The sequence below is a fragment of the Strix uralensis genome, chromosome 3, assembly GCF_047716275.1.
Source record: "Strix uralensis isolate ZFMK-TIS-50842 chromosome 3, bStrUra1, whole genome shotgun sequence".
Lineage (NCBI taxonomy): Eukaryota > Metazoa > Chordata > Aves > Strigiformes > Strigidae > Strix > Strix uralensis.
In genome coordinates, this window is record NC_133974.1 from 35996894 (window position 1) to 36021167 (window position 24274).

Here is a 24274-nt window from a genome sequence, read left to right on the forward strand (position 1 = left end):
CATGGTAGTGTGGCTCGGCTGTAGCACTGGCCTGCCAGGCACTAGAAATCACACGGCCATACACCACAGAAAGCAGCAAACACCAAGTATTCAACAAACATCGGACTTTTTGAAATAAGCGTATGTGTCGAAGACAAAGGATTATAATTAGAGCTCTAGGAAAGCCTAGAAAATAAAAATATTGTCAGAACCCAGAATTTAGCATTATGGCACAGATATCATGAACTGGTGTGCCAGCAGCAGGCTTAGCTCCCCTGCCCTCTGCTCAGCCAGGGTATGAAGTAATGTTGCGTAAACAATTTCTGCAGGTAGCCAAATACATGACATTATCTCTACTTAAGTAAGCAAGAACAGGCTGGAGAGTTCTGTATAAATACTTGTCACTGACTTGATCTCTTATACCTTGAAGATGCATTTCTAGAAAGGAAAAAACCCAGAATTGTTCTTCCCACTGTATCTTCAAAAAAGCTGAAAAGTGCAATTTTATTAGGCTTTCTCAAACCTCAGAGAAACTTTTCCAAATGCCTATAAAGGTGGAGGATTAAATAAATGGTTTGTTGAAGTAATGGAACAGTTATTGGACTTCATAACACACACATATTTTTAAATAAAAAGAAAATACTGTGGGTGTTTTTAAATTTGGTTTAAAAGTTCCATAATTAGAAACACATCATTAGCATTTTGTACTCACATCAACTTTGTATCAGTAAAATTAAAAATTTGCTTGAGTAACAATGTTAGGCAAAATAGTAGCTATACAAATTTAAGAAAGAAAGAAACTTATTTATGCCAAGTTAATGGAAATTAGTATTAGGAATGACAATTTAAGGAGGATTACATGATGTATTGCAGGTTTCAACCAACTAAAAATAGAAAAGTGATACGAGCCATAAAAATTGCACAATGTACAACTTTCAGTTCCAGGAAGATTGTGTTTGCAATCCTTGACTACAAATGGAGTTGCTTTCTGACTGTTGAGAGACATCTTCTGGGGCCATAATTAATACAGACAATCCTAAGATTTCCAAATGAGTCAGACATTCAAAAACATGATATGATATTGGGCTTAAAGTTGTGAAATTTTTATAAAATCAGTTATTGATTGCCTTCCAGTTCTTGAACTGGGTTCACAATTTCAAAGCATGTTCCAGCACCGTGAGGTATTTTAAAATTGGAAATAAAGATTACCGTATAACCAATGTGATACTAGCAATGGGGCTTTTAAAAGACAGACAAAATCCCAGAAGAATATTGTGAAACACCCAGTATGGTCATAAAAGTTCCTCGTTACACTAACTTGTTAACTCAGGATGCTTATTATGAACTCATTATGCTAAAAAATTTCAGGGAAAATAATGTACATTCAGGATGTCCTTGGTAATCCTCAACAGACCCTGAGGGCTTTGACAGATTTGCAATTCAGATGAGCCTCTGAAAGACAAGAGATGACATAGGTCATTCTGGTGACCTCCTGGAACTGACATCTGCAGGAAGCTCAAGTGTTGCTTTCAGCCATGCTATTGCAACAGCATCTCCTGAATGTTATTAATGTAGGAGCGTAGCTCCACCTGGAAGCTCCTGCGTGTCAGCTGGACAGCCTGTGTTGTGGAGTAATACCTGTGCCAAGGGATGCTTCCAGAGCAGGGGCTTCGCTAGAATCTAGGTCCGGAGGGGGGAGGAGGGAGTCGAGGATGGAGGTATCCCTGTGCCATTGCTCTGCTGCTCCCACCTGAGGCTGACTGGGGTCCCTGCTGCGCCCTAGAGAAAAGATAAGGCTCAGGGGCTGCACGCAAGGACAAAGCAAGAAGCAGCATGTTCTGGTTGGTTTGCCTGCCAGCCAGCAGGCCAGCTAGAAAACACAGACTCCCAGACTTAAAGTGGCTTGAAAATACTTGTATTTTTTAATTTAGAGATTCCCATTGACTTTATCCATGTGTATCCAAAGCCATGAGAGAGCACAACAACTCTGAAGAATTCAGAACACATTAGGTGACATGTTTGCAGGTATGATACAGTATACCAACCCAGGTAGCAAAATCTCACACTCCTGCTGCCTCCTAAGAGCTGGTACCACAAGTTGCAGCTTTCTGCTTTAATTTAGCAATCAACATCAAGTAAGCCCCACCATTCCAAAAAAAGCACCCGTAATGAGGGAGGGAAAAACAAGGGTAGGTAATGTGCTGGGTTCCTCATTGCGTAGACTAGTTCTGCAGAATACGTGCAATGAAATGCAATGCAATGAAATGACAAAACGACAGCAGAGAAGTAACACATCCAGCTTGGCCCATATATTAGTCACACTGCACGCAGTCTACAGACTTCTAGCTGCTCAGTGAGAATGCATGACTCCCTTGGCTGGACCAGGTGGGCAATCCACAGCACAGCAAGAGCTACAGACCAGTTTCTTTCACAGCTCACAAAGCAAAGGAAGGCTGGGGATTTGGTGGCAACTCCAAATACCATGGAGGTACAGGAGACATGTAGGGAACTGGGAGCATTTCTGCTGGAAAGCAGGGGATGTTGCAGGGCGTATGAGGAACAGTCGTAACACTGGAGGGAGGCAAGGTCTCATGTTGATAAAACCTCATTCATGACTTTGATTAGTTTGCATAAACAAACAGAATTTGAATACACCTTGTGGATTCTCTGAATTCTGCCCTGACTTTCTCAGCTGTGCAGCACAGTTATGGTAGAAGCAAAGTTTGGTAAGTCAAACCCACTTCAGAGACTGCTAGCATGGAAAGATCAGAGCCAAGGGATCTGAGCAGTGATGTGCCCAGGCAGGCTCAGTGGCAGAACTGGTGGTGCCAGAGAGCTTCTGAGGAGTGTGAGACCATGGAAGTCTTTCCTTTGACAGAACGTCTGGTCAAGAAGAACATGGTGTTTTTAAAGAAAACAATAACAATTTTGTTCAACTCTACAGGCTGACTGTTTTTTAAATAATTTATATAGTTCACCTAATAACATTGTAGTCATATTAGGGACACTACCATTTAAGGAATAAAGCAGGACTACTACAGTGTCTAAGTTAATAGCAGTTAGAACAGTGTATGGCACATTTCCCCATTATTTCTTAACAAACTGTATGTGAATTCTTACAAAATAGTAAATACCAACTTGGTATTTGAAGGGTTTTTTTGTCCTTGCTCTGAATTGAAAGAATGAGATTTATTGGATTGTGAACAACACAAGGATAGATTCAATAATGAAATCTTAACCAGCTGTCATCACAGTTAAGTTGATGCAAACACATTAAGTAAAACTTGACTTTATAGGAAAAAAAATTAACTTTTTTGATAAATAATTTTCTTGAAAATTTGTTTAGGAAATGTCAGTTGAACAGCCAGTTCTAGGAGAAAATTGAGCAATTAACCATTTATTTATTTATTTATTAATAGTAGAAAGCATTTCCTAGAAGTGAAAGAATTCAGGTTATCATACTGTTATACCCACAGGCTCTGAATCACATCTGGCATGACAGTTTACAAGAAGCAAAGTAGAGATAATTTGTATGAGGCACATGGGATTTACAAGAATTAATTCTTTGCCCTACAAAAAGTTTGTCCTTCAAAAAAGTCAGTGAGAGTTTTCTCATTAATTTGAATGGAGGAAGGATCAAGACTATCGCCTTTAAAAGTTAATATGGAACAATCTAAAGATAATAAAAGGAAGTGAACCATGTTTTTGCAATGAAGAGCTTCATTTTCTGTGCAATTCACAAAGTACAAGAAACAAAGAACAGTTTTCTGTCAGTCAGCTCATACTAATTATTTAAGATTACAGAAAAGGTGGACCAAGTCTTAATGGGTCAAATTCTGACCTCATTTGTCTTGACTCTTCTGAGTTTAAAGAAGTTACTCTGGATTTTCGTCAGTCTAAATGAGATTAAAATCTTATGTACTGAATGCAAAAAGAGTGGCGTTGTTCGTGATTTGAAGAAACCTTGTTCACAGAAGACATGGTTTAAAAATAGGCCCCTAAGAGTACTTTCCCTCCACTGTATATTGTTTTAAAGTCATCTTACAAGTGTAGTAACCACACCTAAATCTTCCCAAGAGGAGACATCCTGGAACACAGTTAGGACTTGAGTAATTTAGATCCTCTGATGTTTTACCAAGTGTCAGGATAAGTTAAATATTTCACACTACCCTGGAAAACCTTTTCTTCATTAAACTTTAAAATATCTTGAGATAATATTTATGCCTATACATGTCTTATTCTCCATTTTAACTAAGTGATGCCACAGTAAATATGGTGAGCAAAAGAAACAGTCAGGATGAATATCACTGTATTTAACTAAAATACTCTCTATTATACAACATTGTGTTGTACTGAAAAGCCCGTGGGATTTTGCCACTAACTTGAAAAAAGCTGGTGTTTCACTCACAGTCATCACACAGGCACATCAAAAATGCTCCTAACCACCTGTTAGGCTAATGAAAGAAGCAGCTTCGCTTGCAGACTTTGCCTCAGTAGCATCTTTAACCTAACGGGGCTACAATAACATCACAGCTCTTTGCACAGCAGGATGCCTCTTGGGCTGTTTTTTCCATGCTAGTTGTTGAGAGTAGAATAATTTTTGTTTGTTACTCTTAGTGCAGTATTATGAAGCTATTGATTCTCTGTAGATTTGTTTTGGAGAATGTCTCTCAGCTTTCCTTGTTCACATACGCATGCCCCCTTTCCCCCAGTGCACCACAGATCACGGAACCAAAATTAGCAGAAAGCAAGCTGAAGTTTTCTTTGGCAGGTTGGCCAAGATGCTCTAACGACAGCTTTGATGAAAGTCCCCATCTTCCCATAGATCTACAAGCCACAGATCCAAGGACCCCCAAAGGAACAGCCAGGGAAAGCAAAGAGCTTTCGAAGCTGCTTTTCACTCCCTTGAAGTTCCAAGCCCTAGCTGTCACACGGGATGATACAATGAAGGGCAAGTCCTTCTGGATAGACAGTCTTGTGAGGCACTATGAAGATCCGGCTATGCACTGATAGTCAGAATAGGACACATAATGCTGATTTTGGCAAGCACCCTATTCCCCACCAGCACTGCTGGAGAAGGTTTTAGGATGCAGGAAGGGGCATTTATTTCCCATGGCCCACAGGTCACCATGGGGGCAGGTGGCATGTGATGGCTTCCACTATCAAATCAACTATTTGATGATGACTATTATCATCAGAAATACTTGTTAGAATTACAGTTCCATTTAATTTACTGTCAGGTCCCTGAGGGCCCAGGACCCCATGTCAAACCCCCTGGGGTCATCAGCCCCTGCCTCAGCATTGCCACAACAGGGCCAGTCTCCAGTCCCCCAAAGTCCTGCCCTGCCTGGCCACGGGCCTCACTGAGCTGGGCCCACTCATGGGTCCACAGCCCATTCCAGCCTCAGCCCATCCCCATCTGCGGAGAAGTGCCTGATGCTGAGGGCTGGGTCTGCCCCCAGCCCTCTAGTCCCCATGGGGATTTCCCCTACTCCAGCCCTCAGGGAGCAACCACCCATGCAGTGCCCTGACATGAATTTCCTTAATTGTGTATTTAATTGCTTGTAATCACAGTTGGGATTCCCCTTTGCTCTTGCTTAAGAAATTATTTGTAATTTACAAGCTTTTCATTTTCATTGATCTTCATATGTGCACGTATCAGCTTAAATTTGTGCTTCTCTTTTCCTACAGTGTATAACAAAAGCTCTTTTTTCCTTACCCTACAGGACAGAGAAAAGCTAAAAAAGAAATCAGTGTGTTCCTGAAAAAAGAAGGATTGTAGAAAAACAAATGTTCCCCTAAACCCCTACAATGTCTCTCCTCCACACTAACAGAGGCATCCTACACTCCAGTGACCGTGGCCCTAAGCACTAGGATGGCAGGCCCAGCATGACTGGGAAAAAGTTTCTGTATGAAGCCTCCCTTGGATCTTGATTAAACTACCAACTCATAAGGATTAAAAATAAAACAGCCAAAAAACATTACTGTCACAGTCTTAAAGCTGGGAGTCAGGAGTTTCCTGAAGTTTTTTAAGAAGCTATGACACAAGAGACTAGGGGATACTGGATTTGACCAAACATCCTTTCCTCTGTGGTCTTGGGAGGTGGTGGGATCAGTTGTCCCCACATTCTCTTCTGCTTTCCAATGGCTCACACTGGTGGGAGCACTCTGCAGAGCTAACTCCAGGGAACCAACCCCCTGAACTCTGCCACTGAAATTTCTTAAAGACAACATGTGAATACAATTGTGGCTTCTCCAGGAAAGATTCATCACATACTTACAGTGTTCATAGGAATTTTCTCAGTGCTTATTGTCAAACAAACTTTCAAAATGCTAGGCCCATTTCTTCAAAGATTAGTCACAAATCTAATCAGCTACATACTATGCTGGCTGAAGGTCTCAACCAAATCATAATTTTCATTGATTTCTCAGCTTTTAATTAAAGCCCTAAAATCTTTCATACTGCAATTTCAAACAACAACTTAGAAAAAAATCCCATTATTTCTAATAAAAATCCCCTTAGAAGATTACAAAACCTTTACTCAACCTCCTAAATATTTGGCACAGCACATTCTTGCAAGCCTGAAATTATTACTCCGTTTGCTATGGTTCCTTTTGTTATGCTATTATACAAGACTGTTGTACTTTGTCATTTGTAGCACATTACCTCAGACTTGTTCAGGTACAAAGATGGACTTCTAGGATGATCAGGGGAATAGAGAACCTATCATATGAGAAAACAGAATGAAGAGCTTGGCTTGTTTAGCTTAGCAAAATAAAGGCTGTTAAGGGATCCAGTTGCTGTCTATAGATATACTATGGAGGCAAACATCAGGGAGATGGGAGAGCCATTTGAACTAAATGACAAATGTTGGCAAGGGAATCCATCGGCACAGATTGGCCAGAATTTAATCTATGCTAGAAACCAGAAACTGGTTCTCACTTGGAGCAACGAGATTTGGGAACAATTTTCCAGTTGAAGTTACAGCAGCAAAAATCTTAACTGCACTCGTGGTGGAACTTGATAAACTTTTTAAGGGGATTATAAAACAGGATTCCGTCAATATTAGGACAAGAGATTTGATGACCTATTAGATCCTTTCCAGTCCTGTGTTCCTATATAAAGCTGTAGTATATCATGCAGATTCTGTAACCTTCAACTACGTAACCTCTGTAACCTTCAGAACAAGATATGCCAGCATACTTTATATGCTTCAAGCTATTTAAAAACAAAACAAATCAAAAACCCCAACCAAATATTTCAGTTTATTTGTTCAGGGTAGTGGTAAAACTTAAATAATTTTCTCTCCCACAATGACAATAAATTGAATAGAACCCAAACGTATTACAAAATAAACAACTTCTAATTCAGTTGTTCATCACTGAAATTCCTGGATTTATTGATAATTAGTTCTACTTGTCCTCTAGCACTGTTTAAGGTTTATTATAAATTTTATATAATATTTTATCCATGACTTTAAAACCTTTGCAGCTGAAGTTCAACTGTTATTTATGGTGTTCTGCTCTAAGCTATAAATTAATTAAGGACAAGTACATTTTTTGTGCTAATGCATTTTATGTTGGAGGGTATCCAAAAGATATAGCCAAAGGAACAGAATTATGATTGTTTCTCATTTACTTTGGTCATAGCATGCATTGTACACATGAGAGGAAAGACATTTTGTTAAAACCAGAGCCGTATGTTTTTGGAGATACTTTATAGAACTTCAGTTTTTTCATGCTTAAAAGATTGCTTATGCTGAGCTTGAAGTAAAAACTACAAAGCAGAAAACTTCTTGGGTAAAAAAAAGTTTGGAAAAATATCTACTTTCACCGAAAGTAGTAAAATGTTTATATAAAAATCAATCATTTACAAAAAGTATTTCATTCTAAATGCACACACATACACATACACTCACAGAGAGCCCCCTTGAATGGGACAAAACTATGGCCACGATGGAACTATGCATATTTTCACTTTCCTGGAGCTCCTATTTGAAATTTTGATAGAAATACCAGCATGCTATCTTCATATAAAGTGTACTAGCATAGTGAAGGCAAATTTTACTATGAAGATGCTCAAAACATTACTATAAGATTATGTCTTATGGTAATTAATGGTATCTTAATCTGATTCACTCTACTCCCACCTGAAATGGCTTCATAAATCTAATATAGGTTTTGCTGGTTTTGTTATTAGCAGTTCATTTTCTTAGCCAGTGAAGCTAAAAATCTCTCACCAGTTTCTTGTGAACAATGCTAATTTCAGCTCTTCAGATTCAGCATTAGATGCTCAGGAAGAAAGGATCCGGTAGAACGGAAAACATCTCTCCATTGTCATCAGTTAATGGATGGCTTAGGACCTGAATTACTGACTTCTAACATCTTTTCCTACCTTATATAAAAACTATTTTGAAAGCATGCTAAGCTTCTGGCTTTAATCAAACACAATGAAAATCAAGCGCCGATTTATGTATGTTTGTCTACATAGCTTTGCATACACTTTTTTAATTTTAAATTTGTTGCCTTTTGCTTTTACCATATGTATATTCACTCATGCATGGTGAAGGAGCATCCATCTTCTCCAGTCTCTTCTTATTGAACAGCCTTTCTTCATGCCTCCTTTACACTTTTTTTTCTCAGCTAAGCAATCACAGTTTCACTTTTGACTCAGACAGTGCTAGTGATTTTCATCACAGCCTTTGTTTCTATTCTCATTTTATATTTTTAAGCATTCAATCAGAAGAGATATGCAGCAGTCCACATGATGTATATACATCAAACCAGTCTCGTTTCCTCTTTAAACTGCTACTTTCATTTCAAGCAAAAATAATCCTTGATTTGAAGAGAAACTGTCCACATCTTCTGAACTCTTTCAGGAACAAATTGTCATGAATAAATGGAGGCTAATGAGTTTTCAGAAGGTTGATGTTCTGAAACATTTTTTTCATACATAGGGGGAAATGTCCATGCTATTTTTAAGAGAAAACTTGATCCATATTCAAAAGAAAAGTTATATACTTTCTGACACTAGATTATGAATTTAGACATCAGTAATTCAATTTTTTTTAAAAAATGTACTCATTTGATTTGTCAAGATTTACTTGCCATCAGACTACTAATTTTTAACTTCTTCCTCCCGCATTAGAAGTGACATAAATCAGTCACCTACTAATTAATTTAAAGCATGATGTCCACTTTTCCACCATTCTATAGTAAATATAGCAATGTAGTTCTAAAATAGTGACATGTTGAATTATGCTAATCTCCAGTTGAAAATTTACAGATTATTCTTAAAGGCTTGTGCAAAAATCCAAGGTGGTTAGGCATTTTCTGCTTTTTTTCTCAATGCTTAATATGTGCTCTACTGTGTAAATAGACTAATTTCACCAATCCATAAATTAAATCATCTCCATGTTCAGTGAAAGTGGTAACTACTCAGTGCATTGATTTGGACAAGATAAATTAAGCATGGCTGCTATGCTTCAGCAAGAACTGACCAAAACGCAGCACTTAAATTGCTTGTGTGATGGTCGGCCAGGTTGGTAGTAAACATGAGCCTGTATTTTCTCATTACTTCTCTGCTGTTTATATGGAATAAATTAGCGGTTGTGGTGGGATTCCTAACAGATGCTTATTCACATAACAAAAGCACCATGATCTCTTCCATGCAGATCCTAAGCAGAGCTGCCAAACACTGACAAGGCAAAGATCATGAACTTATTTCACAAGTGAGTCAACAAAGAAGTGCTGGGGCCCTGAAAGGTGTCTGAGAAAATCCTAATGGGCCACATTATTTTGTTTAGGTTTGTTTATCAGATACAAGAGATCCTTCACTAAGGAATCTCCTGCACCATAGGTTTTAAGTCTCCTTTATGACTGGTACAAGTAGAGTAGAGCCTCCCTGAGAACTGCTGGTTTCTGTGCTCCTCTGAAATATTAGGGAGAAACAGTCTAGGGTTGGTCAGAAAGTTTATGGTACTAATTCTAGACCTAGACCCCTGGCAATAATTTCATGTGCAGATTTTTATTCATTTGTTGTGGGAGGCAAACTTGTTGTCAAGAATCTCCCAGAGTTATAAGATCATGTCTGTGCATCGCAGCAGTCAGAGAGCATTTGTCTTCGCTCTTCCTTGCTCATCCACAGCTCAGGGAGCTGGGCTCTGCAGGACTCCATCATTAGCTGCCTCCTGTCCTGGATGAGTCTGGGAAGTAAGCCAGGAAGGTGGGTGACTTTGACATCTTTCTAGTAGAAAACTAGTCTATGCTCCTGTCATGTCCTGGCACCTGCTCTCTTTGGCTAGTTATTTTTGCTTTACACGTGCTTTGAAGAATCCTCCACCGACAAACAGAACAAAGTGGTACTTCACACACTGAAGAGCAGATCTGCAGAATGCCTTGTCTGTGGATGCAGAAGTTAACATGACCTGGATGGAGACAGTAGAAATGCTTGGAAGAAATACTCACTTTTGTGTGTATTGGAGTATCTCTTGCTAATCAGATAAACCACATCAGGTTCAGGCAAACTCTTAAATTGAAAATAGCTGGAGGCAGGGACAGCGCTCAGGGGAAGTTTCAAATCCTTGCTGTGCACTTGCTCTCCCCTGTTAGCTGCTTTTAGCCGCTGGTTTGTGCGTTGGTTGGTTTGTTTGCTTGCCCAGAGCAGAACACAAATGCAGTCCCCAGCTGCCACAAATTATGCTGTGAAGTTCCCTGTAGTTGACTGAATTGCAGGGGTTGGCACAGAAAGAGTGCAAGGCCTAAACCTCACCTTGGGAAAACTAGTCAGTGGCTTACTACTAATTTAGCAACCTCTCTTTTCATCTGATTGCTGATGACAGGACATGGAGCTAAAACTGAAGGACTTGATGTTCAGCTATTTTAAATTGCTATGACTTGTCTGGAGCCCTTGAAAGCAGGCTTCTTTATCCCACTGTAGTTCTGACATGAAAAACATATTGTTATCTCACCGAGGATGCTTTTCTTGAATTGTTTTGAATGTAAATGTTATGTTTACTTTATTTTCTGAATGCAAACAGCTTCTATTTTTAGAAGAAAAACTGTAATTCATACCCTGCAACAACATAAGCTAACTGTACCCTCAGCTGAAGTACACAGAAATCATAATATCTCCTGGCAGGTGCTCTGGAACTAGTTTATGATAGTCTTGAACCACAAAAATTTGTTGTCATTACTGAGCAGTTCAAATGAGAAAGTTGTTCTTGTAAAACACTATTTAATGGGCCTGCAAATAAGAACAGAGCAGCAGGGAACTGCAAAATGTTATCTCAAAAGCACTTGCCTCACCCTTAAATTAAATCCAAAATCAACTCTTCCCATGGACAGAAAGGCAAAGCATGCTGTTTGTCACTGGGCATGTGAATGAGTTGCATGCCATGGCTCAGATGTCACAGCACTCTTTTCAGTAATATTTTTAAGCTTTCAGTAGTGCCTCAAGCACCTAAAATAAAAGGTGAATATCTTGAACAGCAAGGATCTTAATCTTACATGTATTTAGAGATTTATGTTTATTGATGTAACAGTTGTTCCTCAGAAACTTTTCAGCTGAATTAGTGCTGGAGTTGCAAGTTTTTAAACAATCTGTATCCAAATTTTTGTTAAGCCAGAAAGACTATTTAAGATAAAAGTCCTGAAAGCATAAATTACATTTTCAGAGCTACAATTTAAAAGTGTATTGAATTTCTTCTTAATTTCAGAATAGTCTGATATCTGAAATCATTAGCAATGGTCACGGTGCAAGTCACAATTAAAATTCTACATAAGCATATTTTTAAAATTATCTCTTTCACTTAGTCATTTTGTTCAAGAATCCCTTTCTCATGGATGAGTTGGTAAAATACACATCACTCAAAGCTCTGTAAAGAATGCAGCCTCTGCTTTATGTCAGATGATTTCATCAGCTCTTGGAGAAGGATTTAAACAGAGATGTTGGCAGATAAAAGTCCTTTTGGTTTGCTTTAAAATTGCAATATATTAATTTCTAATTTTAACAAAACATGCATTGTACATGGGGCACTGGAAACTTATGCAAGAAAAGGGGTGGTCTTTTTTACTTCATGCTATCACTTGAGGACAGAGTTGCCTCTGAGGTTCTGCTTCACAGGAGGAACAGCTCCTGGGAGTCTAAGGCAGGAGAGGAAGGCCAAGGGATGCAGCTGGCATCAAATCCTTACAAGTTGCTGCAAACCCCAATGCTCTACTTCTGCATGGAACAGTGTAGAAGGCCCTGCATGGCCTGATGTTCCCACTATGTAAAAGTTTTGTGCTCTATTCTGCTGAAGCCAAAGGTTTGAAGTGGTTATTTGAGTTTCTGGTTGGTTTGATGGCTGTTTACGGTTTAGCCTTTGATGCATCAAGACATTCTTATTATTCTCTTCTCTGACAGAGCTTAGAATTGCCTGTGTGAATTTTTTATGTTACTCATTGAACTGCTGTTCAATGAAAGACAGTCCTGCAAAACCACACATGGTTAAAATAAGCTTTTTTGCTGGCATTTTTTTCCTTGCTCACATGATTCCTTTTGAAAAGGAGATAGTCCTGTGAAATCCTGTGCACAACTGTGCCTGTAGGTCTAAGTACTGTTTGTCCATGAGGAACTAAGAAGACCCAGTGAAGTGTTATCAGCTTTGACTCATCTGACCAAAGTATCATCTGCTATGCTCATTAATTACAATAGTTCAGGTGGAAACATTGGTCCCCAAGCTTTATTAAAACTGTCTGGGTTTGTTGGTTTTTGATTTTTTTTTTCACTCATCTAATGAAAGGAGAACAAGGAAGCAGACATTTAAAGCAGAACAGTAGAAAGCAAACAAAGGTGCATACAGAGATAACTAAAATAATGCCTAAGGAACTAACTCAAAAAAATCAGTTTAAACATGTGTCACATGAATCTTCCAGCATTGGAAGTTCAAAATATTCTTGGAAAGCAGTCACTCTATCTGTAATCTTAGGGAAGTCTGATTCAATAACAATAAAATATATCTTTATAACGCAGAAAGGGTTTTATGTGATTGCTCAGATGATTCAAGGCATCTGATGTATTCAGATGAGTATGACATGAGGATTATATCTGAACTAGTAGATTAAACAGTGCCAGGGCTCGGTCTAAATTCTGGCATGGACTAACCAGCGGTCTTCCTGGAATGGTTCAGGAATTGTCCTTGGCTGGGGACCAGCCTAGCCAAGGGTTGGGACCCTGGACATAGCCAACCTGTTTTGAAGGCTAAGGAAGTTTAATAATGTAGGTATGACCAGCCAGTGACAACTGGACTGAGGGTCAGAGAACCAGCATTAGCATTGTCTAATTTCCTGAAAACAGACATAGCCAAAGTGTCACCCATAAATTCTTGACAGTTTCTGTATGGCCATTACCACATTGCTTTCAAACAAGGATAAAACTGTGAGAAGTGGAAACACGTACTGTTGCTCTACAAAACCGCAGCAGCACTGCAAAGCCCTGATTTTTGAGAGGAGGGCAAGCAAACAAGAAGCATTCAGACAGATGGCACAGTCAGATGGAATGAATTCCTGAGGGGGAGTGCAGCAGAGAGAAGAGGAGCAGCGAGCATGGTAAAAATATAGGAATAGCAGCTGCCATAGCTGCTTCTACAAAAGTAAAGCAGGTTGAGCAAATTGCCTCAGGAGTTTGCCCTGTGCCCAAATCCAAAGGGAAGAACTAAGAAGACAGCTTTGCAGGGAAGTGTAGTGCCATGCAGATGGATGAGGTTGGACTTTGCATTGATGCAGCTGTTAGAGAGGGATCAGAGATGATCATTTCCAAAGCTCACAGCTGGAAGGTCAGCCAAAGTGGACACTAGGACCCAGAGAGATGTCCAACTCACCTGGCAGGCAATAGTGAATCGCCAAACAGAGCAATGACACAAATCTGAGACCACAAAGAGACTTGAACTGAGATAATTCTGATTCCTGAAGACAGTGTTGCCATCTCTACCAAGGATCCTCAGTGAAATACTTTTTCAGTGGCTCTTAGCCTGGCATAATTTTCACGGGGATGGCAAAAGTCAATTCACTGCCACAGAGCAGTTCCCTGGCTGAATTTCAGTAGATCATGCTGGAACATGGAAACATTAAAGCTCTTCAGCAAAATGGTTATGGGATTGTTTTCATATGGGCAAACAACAATTTTCTCTAATTTTTGGAAATGCTTAAAGCATTCTAGTTGAAAATTCCAAAACCAGTTCAGACTCAGTCAGACATCCAGCCTGAACAACTGAAATTGGACTTCATACAAGACTAGATTTTTTAATGAAAAATGTCAGGCAAACTTAGATAGGGGTCTTGTTATCATCTTGCTCTGTAGTATGTCTTCTCTCCTATGTCCCAGCTTAACATTGCATTTGTAAGTCAATTGGCATACCTGACTTTTAATATAGCATTTAACATCTGCTCACATTTATACTTCCCATTTTCAACTATTGCTAATTCCCAGTTGATTAGATATATTTTGCTAACACAATGACAAACCTTGAGACTAATAGAAATCCTTCAAATGCCTCTGTTAACAGAGTTTCAGATTATTTTCTAGATCAGAGAAATCTGTGACAGTCTCACAAGAGTATCTGGATGGAACATTTTGATTTTTCCATTTTCTCATGACTTTAAGGAAGGACTCACAAAGAAAACTTAAGCAGTTCACTTAGATCAACTAGTTCTCTTTCTAGAATAAACCAGATGAGACTCAGAATGTACCTACACTGATAAGACTGCTTATCAGCAAACCCATTCCCTTCCTTCTGTGTTCAAAAAGAAGCATCTTTAAAGATGTTAAAAATAAAAACAGAGGTTTTATTAAATAAATTCATATATTTTGTTTGTAACAAACATTAGTAGTATCTGTTCTGACTTTCACCATCTTATTCTCAGTGGATTTCATGGTTTGTTAGAGAGTATATGAAAAAAGAAAATGGTCATGATCGGTGAGCTGACATACACAGCTCATTCTCAAAGATCCCCTAAGAAATTTCTAAATATTCCTTATAATGGTTTCAGTCAAACTTGCTAAGTTTTTTCTTTTATTTGATCTGCAAATGACCTATTTTGGCATGTAAGGAACTGTAGGAATTAATCCCTCAAATATTCACCGACACAGAAAACCTCAAGGACGAGCTGTGGCCTTTGTGATTAGTCCAAGGAATGCCACCCAAGGAAGCGCAGAGTATATTGAAGGGTACACATCCCTATTCCCTTGCGGTTGTATTGCCAAACTCCTTAGATAAGTCTCAAAGTGGGGAACTGTAGCCTTGTAGCCCATACAAATGTTTCTCATCAAGCACAAGGACTGCTAAACATTGACTCTATTGTGTAAGCCTGATACTTCGTATGAACGATGCAGGCCTTACTAGCAACTGTGCCCTTGAAGAGATGAGCTAAAAGTCTGATAAGAGGGGAACATCTACCCCAGAAGGAGCCAAAAGGTTGGATGGTTGCCCAAGAAGCATGAAGTCAGTGAAAACTGGCAGTAACTGGGGGGGAAAGGTAGAGGTGGCAGGGAGAGATCACGACTACTGACTCAATTGGACAAAAGGGTTAATGCACCCCATCCCACCTCAACGCATGCGCAGAACACATGCTCCATCTTTCCTCATCTCTCATGCTAATGAGTTCATGGAAAACCTGCCTCTCCCCATCTAGTATGCAAATCAGCTGATGAGATGAACTTAAAAGGTGACAGAAAACATTGCTGGGTGTGCACCCACCACCCAAGATTACCAGACCTGAACAATGCTGGAACCTGGAGTGGTGATCTGGATTTCTTTGATCCTCTTTCTCTCCTTTCTTTTTCTTTTTTTTTCCTTTCTTTTCTTTCTTATAGATTTATCAACAAGAGACCACATCACTCATTAGCCTTTTCCAAGTGTAAGCTGTTTCTACCACAAGTAAAATATTTTAACTGGTCATCTGCTGTTGTTTCACCTTAATTTAACCTGAGGGGATCACAGAACCTTTATGACTCTCTGGGCTCCCAGTCTGGGTTGTAACATGGCAGCACTCTGAAAATATATAAAAAAACATAACATCTGCAATTTATGTTCTCCTGCCTGCAATGCTCTATGACAGCATTTTTAAGACGAACCTATCATCTGACACTCTGCCAGAATTTCTGCAATGTCCTTGGGAATTTTGACCTATTAACTACAATGGAGTTTTAATGTAAGCTGTTTAAGGCAGGTTTGTTTCCAGAAAGAAACTGTTTTGGTTTTAGGGCTTACACAGATGAAATGCTACTCCTCACAGTTAGGATCCAGATGACAGAATCGTAAAGTTTTTGCCATCCTTGAGAAGCCTGTGGAAGGCGAGTTGTACCAAAGAAAACAAAATAAAACAAAATTAAAACACAACAGTACCTACACTTGATATTTCTTAAACTGTCAAAGGCTACATAACCTAGTATCATCATTGGACTCACAGAAAACCTGTTTGTTTCTTTCTTCATAATATAGTGACACCATATTATTTATTTGTACTAATACATTTTTTTTTTGTGTGATGGCTTTGTGCTTGCTTAGGTCCTCTCTATGGAAAGAAATGGGAATATGAGGTTAATACCAATATTCTCCAGCACTAAATCAGTTCCTGTGGCCTATAGAAGGACTGGAACACCTGGACACTATCTCTAAAGGCTCAAGGATGTGTTTTTCTCACTTAGCCCCTGGTGTTACTGCTACACATTAGCCCTGCTGACAAGGCTTTGCCCCTTGGGGATTCACAGAATCACAGAATCGTCTAGGTTGGAAAAGACCTTGAAGATCATCCAGTCCAACCATCAACCCAACATTAACAGTTCCCAACTACACCATATCCCTCAGCGCTATGTCAACCCTACTCTTAAACACCTCCAGGGATGGGGACTCCACCACCTCCCTGGGCAGCCCATTCCAATGCCTAACAACCCGTTCTGTAAAGAAATGCTTCCTAATATCCAGTCTAAACCTTCCCTGGCACAACTTGAGGCCACTACCTCTTGTTCTATTGCAGGGGGACTGGAAGCAAAACAGTCTGATGAGAGCCTGCAGCTGAAATTATGCTGGGCAATTTCTTCTAGTAAACAATTCATCCCACCTAAAAACGTGGGCTTGAGTACTCTGAAGCAGATTTGGGTCAAATTCAGTATAAAGTTTCAAAGAAACAAAAACCAAAAATGGAATATATGAACTGCAGAAACAGTTCCTTTTGCTATTTCCGACCTTTTTTCCCCCACACTAACATCACAAGAAGTCAGAGGTACTATCAGAGGGAAGCAGAAAAATGATGTGAAAATGGTTTCTTTGCCCTCTTTTTCCACATGACCCAATTCCCTGCCAAAGCCCAGTAGTGTTTTTACTATACAGAAAGAAACTGTTCAAATTGTCTGCATGATTCAAACTGGGTATTTGGATAAAAATGAGAGAATTTGGGGTGACAGGGAGTAAGAACAACTCTATGGCTGCATGTAGCGTCAGGTCTTCCCAAGTGTCAGCTCTTGTCCTGGTGAGTATTTAAGTATTTCATACACAGTAGGCATTTTTTTTTCTGCAAAGAGTGAAGGAGTCATCTCAGAATACATTATATTTAAAGTATTTTCCTGGGAGGTGGAAGACTGTGTTTTAATCCCTGTATTGTAGCAATAAAGTATTCTAATCTTTTACTTTCTGGGTTGTTTGGGGTTTTTTTCATGGTTCCAAACTCCCACTTCTTTTCCTGTTCTTTAAATTTTGCTAGAAAAGTCCCATAATAAAATCAGTATTTTGCAGTCTGGTAAAATATTTAATCCAAACAAAAACTAAAGTGCCTCACAGCAAATCCTGAAAAAACATAGAAAACCACTTACCTGTTTTTATTTTTTAGATTCAGCCATCAATCTAAAAAGTAGAGATATATGCACAGTGTTAATCATAATTAATTTTGGGGGGAATTCCTTTGAAGTACTAACTGAGCAATGCCTCCTTCCCACTTTTCTGTTTGGGTCTCTCTTACATGCTGGTTACTTCTGAAACCTATCGTCCACCTTCTTCTTCTCCTCCTCTCTTACAGCTTCAGACGTTCAGGGGCAGAACTGGGAGCACTGCAAATGTTCCTGGTTTCTGTCTGGGAGGAAAACAGTGCTGCATTTGGAGAAAGTTCCTTTTGCAGGTGAATCACCACAGTATTACTGAGTGATTATTACATGCAAACTTTTATGAACTAAGAAATCAAAGCCTGTTTGCTAGAAGATTATACAATAAGATGGATAAAATATTTTTTATATTGACCATGGTAACAAATATAACTAAAAGATATAAGGTGACAACTAACATAAAATGTAAAATATCAATCAACTTACTGCATAGCTATATATGTGATATTATTTTTATACCCAGATTCAGGTGCCGATTTTCTTAGAGCATGGGAGAGGAGATGGAGGGAAAGAAGAGGAGCTGTTACTGCACCATTAGCAACCCTGGGATGGCTGATGCACTCCCCCAACGCATGACCTGCCTGCAGCCCTATTTCTGCTGCTCCATTACAAGCGACCAGTATGAATGATTGCATGGCTACAGGGTTGCACTGTGCTGCAGGTAAAGCCATAAGGAAGGCAGCATTTTCAGTCTAAGTAAGGGAGCCTTGAGATAGGGTTGATGTTGGGGTGAACTGAAACGTTATCTGTCAGCTGTAGCTGTCAGCAAAAATATTAAAGAAAGAGCAGCTGCATCATGCCACAAGCAGGGGAGTGGAGCAGTTGTAGCTCCAAAATAGATTTTAGAGTCAGACAGAGTTTTCTTTTAATGAGCCTTAGTAATAGTCATGGACTGTTTATTTTCAAGCTTGCTTTGAGCCAGTTGATAATGCTACTGCTTTTGAAATGTTTTAAATGAATGATGGGATGCAAGTAAAGAAGAGCTATTTAGAATAGGACTTACTGAAAGTTATGTTACTACTCCTATAAAATGTAATTTTTCCTACTAATTATTTTCAGCTTCTCTAGCTTTAAATTTACCCTCACAATTTTAGTGTATAAGTGTTGAACTAATGATAAAATTGATATGACAATAAAAAATCATAATCACATTTCTCAACTGGAAGAAAAATTAATGGCTTATAGCTTCTGTAGCATTTATTCTTCCTTTTCAGAACATTTAATAAATAAGATACTAAGCTTTCCTGAAAATATTTATTAAATAATAACATCTTATAGTCTTTTTGGGTTGCCATTAAAGAAAATAATAAGCAGCAGTCTCTTCTGGATCTTGAATTCCAAGATAAATGTAATAAAGCTTGTGGCGGGGTGTTATTGTTTACTGCTTGGAAAAACTTATGCAACAGCAGAACACTGTTCTGATTTTTGGGCTGCTGCTAATGAAGTACAACCAGTCAGGGTACATTGCCATGAGTCAGGAAATCTGGATGTTCCTGGAGAGAGGCCAAGGGAGCTTAGACACATCAGAGATGTGATGTATATGTATCCTCTGGGGGAGATACACTGAGTTGTTTTCAAGCATCTCAAGATGCCTGATTCAAGAAGCAACCAAATGACCACCCTGAAACAAAGTTACTAGCCGTCTGTTTCTCAGAGTCTCTTGTTTTTACACCAGGAAAAAAAAGACTGAAGTAAGCTGTCCAGGGGAGCTTAGAGATTACACATTAGGTTCAGCCTTGAGACAGTAGGTCCAAAACCCTGAGGGTTTAACTTTGTTCTTTCACTATAAAAAGAAAAAGGAAAAAAAAAAAACAACAAAAACACAAAAAAAGAACAAAACAGAAACCTTAAATTAAAAAAAAAAACAAACAAACAAACAAAAAAACAACCTGATGTGTTACAATTTACTGTGAGACTTTAAACAAACTTTTTGAACTCATGGTCTGCTAGAGTGGTATGACTTTTTTTGTAAGAGCATGGGTGCTACCTTTGTACACATGGGGACAAGCTCTACTCTCCACAATGCTAAATCATTTGCTGAGATTCTGCTACATTTCAGTACAGCACTATGGTACATATGCAACTCTCTAGCATTTTTTGAGCCTTTGAAATGTTGTTACTGTGGGCTCCTATCGTTGAGTGAAATTAACTGGTTTCCTAAAGCTAGGATCACTTAAAAGGGTGCCACTGGTTTCTTTTCCTTTCCACCCCTCTTTCTTGCAGCTTAACATAACCACCCCAGGAGACTCATTTTTCACTCTCCCCTACCCTTTCTTGGTAGGTGTGTTTTCCTTATGTTCCCACAACCCTTCCCTGCATCATGCCCCAAGGGAGGACTACAGTTTTCGCTGCCTCTCCCAGCAGAGCAGGACATGCAAAGCAGTTTTCTCCCTATGCAGCCTGTGCTGGTACACTCAGGTACATGGGTGGCTGCTTGGACTTCCACATTTCACTCCTTTTATCAGGGGAAGCTCTCACAATAAAGACCTGTCCTCCCTTTCATGAAATCCAAGTGTCATTTATTGCCCCATTCTTTTCCCCCCTGGAAAGGAAACAAGAAATAATTTCCAAATGTCCTACTTTGATCTGGACTAGCAGCTTTGGGGCCACCTTCACAGTTGCCACTGCTGTTACACCATGGTGGGGCAAGGTGTGGTAGACCTGCATCGCATTCAATGGTGTTTTGGCAGCTGTGGCTGCAAACCTTGCCCTGCCTCTTCTGTGCTGTGGCACACAGGTGAGTGTGGGACTCTGCCCTGCTCTCAGATCCATTGTCCCTTCTGTATACTGGTATTACCAACTGCACACATTCAAAATCTTGAGATAATCTTCCAAAGTTGTGTTTCAGGAGATTTTAAAGCAATACATCACAGCATCAGATCATCTAGAGCACATAGACTTGAACTGTCTTGAAGCCATCAGAACCGTTTTTTTCGTATTTTCTCTGTTTTTAATTGAAGCTGAGGGTCATGTAATGGCATCCTAACCCCTAGAGTAAGTCCTTATCAAAAAGCTCCGTTGCCAAGAGAGTCACCTGAGCTGCTGCCATTGCTTTCACAAAGTGGGCAGGACTGGAAACCCTGGCTACTCACTGAGCCTGCAGGAGACAGGCAGCACCGCAGGACATTTCTGTCTTCCAGGCACCCTCTCTTCCCCCAGCCAGCACGTGGGATTCATGTGGCCTTCCCCCAGCCCCACAGTGTCTCCGGGACTGCCACACTACCAGCTAATTTGGGCAGTCACCACCTGCCCATCCCTTCCCTGAAAGATCCTTTTTCTTCCAAGCTTTTCCTTTTTTCCCCAGCAGCCTCCTTCTTGTACCAGGCAGCTTGTCCTGAGCACTCCCAAAATAACAACAAGCTCAGGAGCTAACAGCACTGTCTTTGCCCTATGAATTACTTCTGGTACAACTGAACCTGAGGGAATGGTTTGTTTTTTCCTGAAACATCTTAGTATTGACACCAGTTTGGTTTCTATTTTGGTATGATTTTGTTCTTGCAGCTTCCTGGTCACATCCCTGGTACTCCTCTTTCCTTTTTCTGCTGTACTTTACCAGTATGGCTGATTTCATGCTACCCGCAACTCAGGGCACAGCTATGCTTCCCTCTGGGGAGATCCTCTAAAAATACATATTCTTGTCATTCAGACTAATTCAACTTGTATTCTTACTTCTCCCAGCAGAATCTGGTTTCCAAGGATGGCTATTTATGTCTCCTCATTCAAAGCTGTTGACATGATGTTCAATACTGCAACATCTCAGGGTGTCAAAGTCACTACTATATTTATTCTTGTAACATCCCAGGTGTTATTAAAAGTGTAGAAGTAAATAACTTGCTGAGAGTCATTTCACTGATGTGAAAGCCAGTCATTTAACCAGCCTTCCTCTTCCCCCATATGATACCTAGCACCTCACATTTTAAGGTAACATTATTTGAAAAGGATAAACAACAAAATTCAAACATGGCAAGAATATTCTGGAGAGGGAACCTGAATTTAGCAAAGTGTTTCTGATTAATAAGCAATCTGTCAGATATCCTGTAACTCTTACAGCCTATCCCCTGCAGTGTGATTTAGTCTTTGTTTATACAACTACTGCTGGAGGCATTTAAATTAACCCTCCTTGTGTGCAGTCACGCTTGCCTCATTTTTAGATACTCACTGTTGTCTTGAAGGGATTTTTTGAGTTGACAGCAGTAGCCTGTAGAATTGTTCCTGCCTCTACTTATTCCTTAACAAACTGTTACAAACTGTTGTGTTACATTCAGGGTATTCAGTAAACACTTATGTAGATTATTCAGTTTATTTCTGATATTTTCCTGTGTTTCCTTTGTGCTGTCTAAGCTACACCATCTATAGCTAACATCACGTATCTTTCTAGCACTTCATTAGTGACACAGTGTGGTGATACAGGTTGTGTGGCTGGTACTGAACAGGTGCTAGAAACTAGTAGCACTGCAGGGAATTTGTTTTCCTGGAGCCAGCTAGCTGTGTCACTGTCACAGAGAGGACTCTGAACAGGTCCTCCTGGGCCCCCAAGTACCACAGCAATCCTGTTGTGTATTTCCATTTACAAATAGATCCAATTCTGTATCAAAGACTTACGTTGTACACTCTCCATCTTTCTAATAGAAAGCTGTTCCAAAATAATTTGGGGTTTAAGAATGTGTTCTCTGAAAGCGGGAAAATCAGTTTAGTTATTTTTTTCTCCAACTTATAAGCTGCTTTTAAAATCAGTGCCCATATGGATTCAAGGCAGGGTAGTTAAAGATGCTGTTAATCTGGTTAACCCATGGTTTAGAGGCCCCTAGCTTTAAAATATCAAGCTTCCTGGCCTCCTGCTGAAGCACTTCTTGTCTGTCCTAGACCATTCTGATGTCTTTCAAAGTATGATCCCTTCTTCTTAAATCTCACTAACTTCGTCACTAACTTAACCCCCACTGGACAATATGGCATCTTTTTTTAATTAAAAAAGCTCTGAGGATAATTAGTATGACCTCTGTGTGTGTGCAAGTCATATTAGGTATTCAAGTTCCTCTCTGCAGCAAGTGCTGAGTTTGCTCTAGACAAGTAGAATGGGATCTGAGACCTCTGTACTCCACCAGCTGTGAGAATTCCCTAGCCTTTTTTCCACTCACCTCCAGTGATGATGGCAAAATTTCACTTACAGTATACAGTTTTATGAATGTTACTTGTTGATTCATCTAAAGAGAAGAATAACTGTCTTCAGTGGTTATTCTTAGGAGGTACGAGGAATCCTATATGGGAAGACTGACTGCCACATACCTTTGAGTGCCACAAAGCCACTACTTTGTCCTTACTTCATGCTATAGTAATCACCACCAGGTAAATTTAGATGTTTCCACAACCAAGGGCTTTTCTAAACCAAAAAAGCCTAAGCTACTCTCAGGTTAACCAGAACTCCATCTAGGAACACTGTTTGCCGTATGTGCATCATGCTCTGTTCCTCATTAGGATACAATTGGAAAGAGATGTTCAGTAAGAAAAGTGAACTCAGCAGTGAAAGCAGTCTCCAAGGTTCACTTCCTCAAAAGCAGCATCTCTCTTTTCCTTCCTTATTTGCTTATTACTTACAATCTCAATGCTAGCCTTTCAGTTTATTGAACTATGCAGAAAGATAAAGATAGAATGTACTTAACCTCTTCTCCAGGATTCTTTTGCAGAGAGATGGCACTTTAGTGGTATCCTAATTCTAAATGTTTGGATTTCAAAGGGAATGTGGCAGGGAGGAGGAGGGTGTGCATTCATTCCAAAACCTGGAGTAAACTAGGATAGAAAAGTACATACAAGATTTTTCGTTCTTATTATGCTTATTTTAGGATATAACACATCACACATAACAAAATTGAACAAAAAACCCCTACAGATATTGTTTCTTTTGTAATTCTGAAAGTGCCAAAGGCCTGTGATTTATGTTACTATCAGCCATCTCTCCAGCCATCTTTTACTCAGTGTATGGATTTCAAGACAATGATTATCATCACTGGCAAAATATTCCTCAGCTAGCCATGTTCAAAACTTTGTGATCCAAATAAGGTATGAGACCTTAGAATAATTACAAATTAAAAATACTCAAGAAAACTGAAAATAATCAAAGCCCTAAACAATCTGTTCAGACTCTGGAGTTAGTCTCACTTTGAGTGAGACTGGATGACTTGTAGGTTCTAGGTTCCTTCCACCTAAATTCTGGTTCTGAACTCCATAAGTGGCACCTCTCATTCAGAGGACATGTTACTGTGACCCTGTCTTTTACTGTTTGCAGTGTGATGCCTTTTGTGACTTGGATTCTAGCTTCTGGCTCCTGCCGCTCGAAGCGGCAGTGGTTTCCATAGCCAGCTGCCTTGTAACACGTGGTTCCTCTGG

General features: G+C 39.6%; 1 protein-coding gene across 4 annotated transcripts in view; it reads right to left on the reverse strand.

Moving 5' to 3' along the window:
• The window catches only part of FILIP1 (filamin A interacting protein 1), a 111624-nt gene that overhangs the window by 80408 nt on the left and 6942 nt on the right, over positions 1 to 24274 (reverse strand). For 2 of the 4 annotated variants that reach the window (XM_074861891.1, XM_074861894.1), the window contains exon 2: positions 1618 to 1758. The exons of the other annotated variants lie outside the window; for them this stretch is intronic. The gene's annotated coding sequence lies outside the window, so the exon portion shown is untranslated. The remainder of the gene's footprint in view (positions 1 to 1617; positions 1759 to 24274) is intronic. 4 annotated transcript variants of the gene reach the window in all.